Raw genomic sequence first — 7910 nt, 5'->3', positions numbered from 1 at the left:
TGGTGACTCTGGAGTTTCTGCTGTGATAGGGGAACACGTGACCCAAATGCAGGGGATGGGCCTGGTGAGCTCTCTGGGTTTTGTATTGCCTTATTGGTCCCGTTGAACAACTTCACTTGGGTGGGGAACACAGCAGAGTTTTATTATGAGATCATGCTCTAGTCGGAATAAATCCCCAGCAAAACAACAGTTGGAACTGGAGATTTGTTTTCTCGCTGCTGCTTACACAGCTAATGGATTTTGACAGGAACTTCCTGCACCATCATGGAAAAAGTGCCCTTAGCTGAGAGGGGTGACAGAGGATCACAGAGCAAGGGGCAACCGGGTCTGGGCTGTACTTGGCAGAGTCAGTCGGAGGGACAAGGGGGATAATCTCCCTTATCCTGAGAAAATGTCTTGGAAGCCCTGGGGACTCTAAGCACTGATGGGTGACTGAGGGCAAGGCAACTACTGGGGATTCAAGACAAGAAAGATCACAAATCACTGCACAGCTGCCCGAAGGCCTTTCTATGGGAGGACACAACCAAGCCACCCAAGGCTTATTCTGCCCTGGGATCCTGCTTTGCTGTGTGACAACTGTGTTTCCACTCTGGCTGCCTGTTATCTTCTGAGTCTCCTCCCATGCCAGCAGCAGCTAGGGCAGTGTTTCCCACTGGGGCACCATCAGCATTAGGGCAGGGTCAAGCTTTTGCTTTGAGGAACTGTCTCATACACATGGTTGGAAATTCAGTCACCCTGGCCTCTGGTCACTAAAAGCTATTCATAACAATGCCCATCCCCAAGTCATCATGACAACCTCCCTGTTTGTGCCCAAATACCTTCTAGGGCACCAGAGTCCTTCTAAACTGAGGCCTTTCCTGTTACCTGCCAAAGGGGAGCATGGTTACAGCTCAGAGTGGGAGGAAAAAAGGTCCATGTTTGGGGTCTTTGTTTCATGAAAACTTGTCTTTTAAGCTTTAAAAACCCAAATACTCAATGACTAGGGCTGCATTTACATCATAGACCTGGGTCAGCTGTTCTGATCCATCTCTGCTTGCCACATCCGGCCTTCACCTGACTTTATAAGTAAAGTGTGGTAACACACTCATTCAGGCTCGTTCAGTCTGTGTTTTCTGTGGCTGCTTTCATGCTTTGACCACAGAATCAAGTAGCCATGACCTACAGAGCTGAAACAGTTACTATCTGGCCCTTTAGAGAAAAATTTTTCATCCTGTGTCACAAACAATAGTTTGGGAAAATTATGTGACTTTTTCATGTTCCCAGAGGAGAAGGGTTCTTCTGCTTGGGGTGGAAGGATTGGAGGGGAAACAAGAGAACCATGATGTCAGTGTGTGCCTGAGAAGGGGATCTGCTTTAGGTCCACCACACCTCACAGCCTACGTGTGATCCATAGGGGTATAGAGGTGACAGACCCCAGAAGAGATAGGGAGTCAATGGCAGAGGAAAACTCAGTCTCACTTCTTGGGGGAGGGCTGGACACTGCATACCCTTCACAGTGTTCTCACTTGCCCAACACTACATGGGGTGGCAATGAGAGATTAGAAATGGCTCCAAAATGTTATCTGCGGAAATGGATCTCAAATAGCTTTGTAGAGTTCCCACTCACCCAAGTGTGGTATAGGGAATAGCAAGGAGACAGGGTAGCTGGTAGGCAGCTTCTCCAAGATTTCTATAGCCCTAGAGTGTGTAAGATAGTTGAGAAAGTTGACCAGGCCCTGTGAGGTTCCTGGTCAAGATGAGGAGAGCACTGAAGGTTTCTGATGCTAGAAATCAGCTGGGAATGTAGACATATCAGAGGATGCCAGCCCGGGTAGTGGGAGACTTCCCCTCCCATGATATCTTGTAGCAAGCATCATTTCTTTCCTCAGCATAGATACAGCTCCAGAGATGAGGATATGGACCTTACTAACTAAGTTGTCATTTCTTGCTCCTGGTGGAATGGATACACAAATAAAAACTAAGTTTACTTATTTGAAAAATAAGTTGATGTCACTGTGAAGACAGGTTTGTGGATTAAGAATCATACTTGCAAAAACTCCTAATCCACATTTCTTTTGTACTCCCCTGGACCACACACTATACAGTGTAGGCATATGAGGCAGAGCATTGATGCTAGGGATCCACTGCAAGGTTTTAGGCAGAGAGAGCATGCTCATGCTGTAGACGGGGCCATCTGGAGCACATGGAGACCGGGCTGGGGTAGGAAGAGAGTGAATAGGTGGGTACAGTGCTCCTAGGAATGCATAGCCGGAAGTGACTTAAGAGAATGTGAGAGGTTGGGCAGATGGCTCTAGTAGCTTGTCAGCTGCAGGAAGAGGACTTGCAGACCATATTTTGAAAGGTGTTTCCATCAATCCTCTGGATTTTGTAACTACACCAAATGCTGCCTCCAAAATATTCATGAGGCAAGCTTCATACTGTGATCACCTCACCCAGCTAAAGAAAAGAAGCATCTGAGAGCATCGTTTTGCACAACCATGATAAGCTACAGTTGAATCCCCAGAAGTAAGAGTTCATCTTTGCTGAGCACACCATAACTTAAAAGAACTTTTACACAAATTATCTGTGATGGCTCAGTGGTAAAGAATCCACCTGCAATGCAGGAGATGCAGGAGACGCAGGTTCAATCCCTGGGTTGGGAAGATCCCCTGGAGAAGGAAATGGCAACCCACTCCAGTATTCTTGCCTGTGAAATCTCGTAGACAGAGGAGCCTGGCGGGTTACAGTATATGGGGTCTCAAAGAGTGGGACATGACTCAAGTGATGAGCATGCACGTGTGCCAGACCTACATCTTACAGACCTGCAAAATCTCCTCACTTGAAGATGAAGGAAACAAGCCATGGGAAAGCCAAGTGATTTGCTCAAGATCACATAGGTCATAGATTTGATGAGAACTGTCATTCTCTTCTTGAGTCGTTTGCCTTTGTCTTCTAATCCAGGTTTGCCCCTTGCCAAGTGGTGGATTTTATTATGAACAATGATAATAAGAGAAAGAGGGGAAGAAAAGGAAGAGAAAGAAGAAGGAAGGGGAGAAGAGAAGTAATTACTACCCCTCTGCCTGTTGAACTTGGTGATGATCTCCATTCTACTCTGTGCTCATCTCCTGAGACAGAACATTCTAAAAGGTAGAGACCATAGATTCTGGAGTCTGGAAAACTTGGCTTTGAATGTCATCACTCAACTAGATCTTTGATCTTGGACAAATAGTTTAATATCTTGTGCCTCAGTTTACTGATCTGTCAACTGGGGATAATTGGGAGGATTAAATACTGTGGTGCATGTAAAATGTTGGCACATAGTGAGTGAAGTCGCTCAGTCATTTCCGACTCTTTGCGACCCTGTGGACTGTAGCCCACCAGGCTCCTCCATCCATGGGATTCTCTAGGCAAGAATACTGGAGTAGGTTGCCATAATCCCACCATTAATGTTAGCTATAATTGTGCTTTATAATTAGTTTCTATCACTGGCACTCAGTTTTGGCTTTCTGTCCACAGCTCACTCCAGGCCTTTGGGAAAGGACTGCCCCTGGTCCAGCACTGACACCCTGGCGTTGAAGAGAGGTCCCCTCACCACTGGAGGCTCTGTGAATGGGTGAGTGAGGGATGGAATGATTCCATCTCTTCAGTAACACCCCTAATACCCACTCTTCTCCCCATTTCTGGACGTGGTTTTCAATCTGAAACAGACTTTGATTGTTTTTTTTTATAATTTTTAATTTGTATTTATTGATGGTTGCCCTGGGTCTTTGTTGCTACGAGCAGGCTTCTTCTAGTGGCGTTAGGTGGGGCTACTCTCTAGTTGCGGTGCACGGCTTCTCACTGTGGTGGCTTCTCATGGAAGCACAGGCTTCCAGGCAAGTGGGCTTCAGAGGCTGTGGCTCACAGGATCGCTCTGCGGCATGTGGGATCTTCCCAGACCAGGGATTGAACCTGTGTCCCCTGCATTGGCAGGTGGATTGTTAACCACTGGTTCAGTACTCTTGCCTGGAAAATCCCATGGACGGAGGAGCCTGGTAGGCCACAGTCCCTGGTGTCGTAGAGAGTCAGACACGACTGAGAGACTTCACTTTCACTTTCACCAGGGAAGTCTGGATCTTAATTTTTGATGTTCGGTCCTGCAGCCTGACTTTTCCTGACCACTGGCTCCCGGTCAAACTGTCTGGTTCTCAGGTCCAGGGTCCCAGCCTGCTTTTAGTTCCTGCCCTACTTACACCTTGGCCCTGGTCCTTGTCTGCATTTTAGTTGTCTGTATGCTCTTGAGCAATTTACTTAATCTCTGTGCCACAGCTTTTCCAATTGTAACATGGGGATTTTATAACAGTATTTTAGAGATACAGTATCTTAGAGCAGTTTTAACCCAGGACGATTTGCCGCTAGGGCACGTTTGGCAATGTTTGGAAATAGTTTTAGTTGTCAAAACTGGTGGGTGGTTGCTGTTATTGGGTGGCATCTATTGGGCAGATGCCAAGAACACTGATGTGTATTTACAATGTACGGGGCAACCCCTCACAACATAGAACTACCTAGTCAAATTGTCAAAAATGCCAAGATTAGAAGCTTATAGTTACAGAGCTGTCATGAAGGCTAAATGATAAGATATTGGGTTGGTCAAAAAGTTGATTTAGGTTTTTTGGTACCATTGGAAAAACAAACATTTTGGTTCACCCAGGATATAGAAAGAACTCTTAAATGTTAGCTACTACCACTACTGCTATTATTATCACTCCTATGCTTGCCTGTAAAATGGGTCTCATTCACTCATTTATTCATAGATACCTAATAACCCTCTCCCATGTGCCAGGACAGTTCTGAAAGTAGCAACGGACAAGACTGAGGGCTCTAATAGAACTTCCCTCCAGGTATAAGTGTGGGGGGCAGACAAACTAAAACATGAATAAACAAACAAGGAAACCTCAGGTGTTGATAAAAGACTGCTGATGCAAGGGGATCTGGGAGGAGAGGTCAGGCAAGATCGGAGACAGAGTGAAACCGTGCACCTCAGGCTGGGACTCGAACACAGGGTTTTTAAATTAGAATCGCTCACCTGGTGTCTGGACTTCCTGAGGATCAGGTTCTTGGTGGTTCAGCACAGAAGGAATTCAGAGAGAAACAAAGTGATAGGCAGGAAGTAGATTTATTAATATAGGATGCTTGTGGGGGGGATACAATCAGGCCAGTGAGGGGGCTCTGACCCGAAAATTAAGTGGGCTACATTTTTAATTAGAAAGTGGGGGAGGGAAGAAGACTGTCTTCTTCCTCATTCTTTGTGTAGATATCAGGCTTAAATCATTAGCTCCCCTTTCATACTGAGCAGGAGAGTTTGACCCTATGACATCAGACTAGAATGCCTATGGCACTTGGAGAGTGGTAACATATACTGCTGCTGCTGCTGCTGCTAAGTCACTTCAGTCGTGTCCAATTCTGTGCGACCCCATAGACGGCAGCCCACGAGGCTCCCCCATCCCTGGGATTCTCCAGGCAAGAACACTGGAGTGGGTTGCCATTTCCTTCTCCAATGCATGAAAGTGAAAAGTGAAAGTGAAGACTCTCAGTCATATCCGACTCTTAGCGACCCCATGGACTGCAGCCTACCAGGCTCCTCCGTCCATGGGATTTTCCAGGCAAGAGTACTGGAGTGGGGTGCCGTAACATATACTAAAACATGTTAAATCATCTCAGGTTTCAGTATCATGAGGCTCTCCTACTTTGGAATGTCAGCCTTCCCTTTTATTCCTTGCTGGACTTGACCAGCAAGGGGCAGGTCTCATTTTTTTCACTTAATGGCCTGGGGCAAATCTCGTGCTTTTATTAATGGCTTTATAGTTAAGCAAGCCTGCTTCATTCCACGATGTTTCAACAGCTTTCTTGAGTGATCACTCACTTCCAGTGGCCTCCCAGAGTTTCCTAAGTCCCCCTCTCTACCTGTAATCCCCTGGTGGTACTTCAATTACCTGTGTAACTGTCCTACTCTAGCCCTGTCAAGGGAGTGAAACTGAATGTCAAGAAGGAGCCAGCCTGGTAAAGACCAGACACCAGGCCATTGCAGGCAGAGGGCACCTGGGCTTAGATGGTGCCGCAGTAGTGACCTGAGGCTATGAGAAGAGAAAGGAGACTAGTGTGGCTGGAGCAAGGTGGGACCCAGGGGAGCATGGTCTCAGACGAGGCTGGGGAGAAGCAGGGGCCAGGCAATGTAGGGCTGTGCATACACTAGTAAGGGGATTGGGTTTTATTTTAAGAGCAATGGAATACATCGAAGTGCTGTAACTAGGAGAGTGAAATAACCCCATTTACATTTGTGTGGAAGAATAGTTTCAAAAAGGCAAGAGGAGATGAAGCTTAGACTTGGAGAGTGGCAGTAATAAGAGGGGATTAGATGGATTGAGGATTCCTTTGGGAGATAGAGTTAATGGGATATACTGATTACAGGTTGAATGTAGGGAATGATGAGGGTGGAATCAGAGCTACTGCCTTGATTTTGGCTTGAGCAGTTAGGCATATGGTGAAATATTTCACTAAGACAGCAGAAGCTTGATGGAAGGGCAGTTTGAGGCTCTGCTAAATTTTAGTTTTCCACTGAGCATTTTTGTGGAGTTTCTCAACAGGTGGCCTGGGGTTCTCTTGAAAGGGCAGAGCTGGAGTTGGAGACCTCATAGTCATTGGTACTAGCTGATATTTACAGGTTGGCAGATGGATGTGATAGTCTAGGGAGTGTCTGTCGCCTGTGGCTGGGTCTAGAAGAGATTATGGAGAACTTCAAGCAAACTTTGGAGCTTGGCAGAAGAGGAGCAGCCAGGGAGGTAGGAGAACAGCTGCAGAGTTAGGTGTTCCTTGTATGTGTGATCATGGAGTGTTAAGGAGGTGGAAAGAGAAAATTGATCTGGAACACACAAATATCACAGCCGCCCATCACATGAGAGTGAGAGGTGGGGCCAGACCCTCAAACCCAAATCCTGAAACCAGCGTGCCCATCTAGGGAAAGGAAAAGGGGACCAGCACTCCTTGTGATCCTCCTGGAAGGTAGATTTGATTATCATCCCATTTTGCATATCAGAGCTATGAGGACCAGAGAGGTGAAACAACCTGCCTCCCCTCTAAATGTTGAACTTCCTCGGGGTTTGTTTTGAGTTCCTTTCTCTTTCTACATAATTGCCCTGGGTTATCTCACCTAGTTCCAAGGCTTAAGGCATGTTAAACTGACAGCATATTAAAAAGTAGAGATGTTACTTTGCCAACAAAAGTCCGTCTGGTCAAAGTTATGGTTTTTCCAGTAGTCATGTATGGATGTGAGAGTTGGACCATAAAGAAAGCTGAGCACCGAAGAATAGATTCTTTTGAACTGTGATGCTGGAGAAGACTCTTGAGAGTCCCTTGGACTGCAAGGAGATCCAACCTGTCAATCCTAAAGGAAATCAGTCCTGAATATTCACTGGAGGGACTGATGCTGAAGCTGAAACTCCGATACTTTGGCCACTTGATGGGAAGAACTGAATCATTTGAAAAGACCCTGATGCTGGGAAAGATTGAAGGCAGGAGGAGAAGGGGAAGACAGAGGATGAGCTGGCTGGATGGCATCACTGACTCAATAGATAAGAGTTTGAGCAAGCTCTAGCAGTTCGTGACGGACAGGGAGGCGGGGCGTGCTGCAGTCCATGGGGTTGCAAAGAGTCAGACATGACTGAGTGACTGAACTGAACTGATCTCACCTAGTTCCAAGGCTTAAGGCATGTTAAACTGATAATCTCTGAAGCTGTATTTTCAATCCCAACCTCTCCCCTGGATTGTAGACTCATTTACTGCTTACTCACCCTCCCTACTGGGTTGTTTCCCAAATGTCTGTCTAAACATTGAAATCCAATCCCCCACCCCACCATACATCTTTCTCTCCCATCTATTTTTCCTCCTGGCCTTCT

The sequence above is a fragment of the Bubalus kerabau genome, chromosome 10 (assembly GCF_029407905.1).
Source record: "Bubalus kerabau isolate K-KA32 ecotype Philippines breed swamp buffalo chromosome 10, PCC_UOA_SB_1v2, whole genome shotgun sequence".
NCBI lineage: Eukaryota > Metazoa > Chordata > Mammalia > Artiodactyla > Bovidae > Bubalus > Bubalus kerabau.
This window is presented reverse-complemented; position numbering follows the sequence as displayed.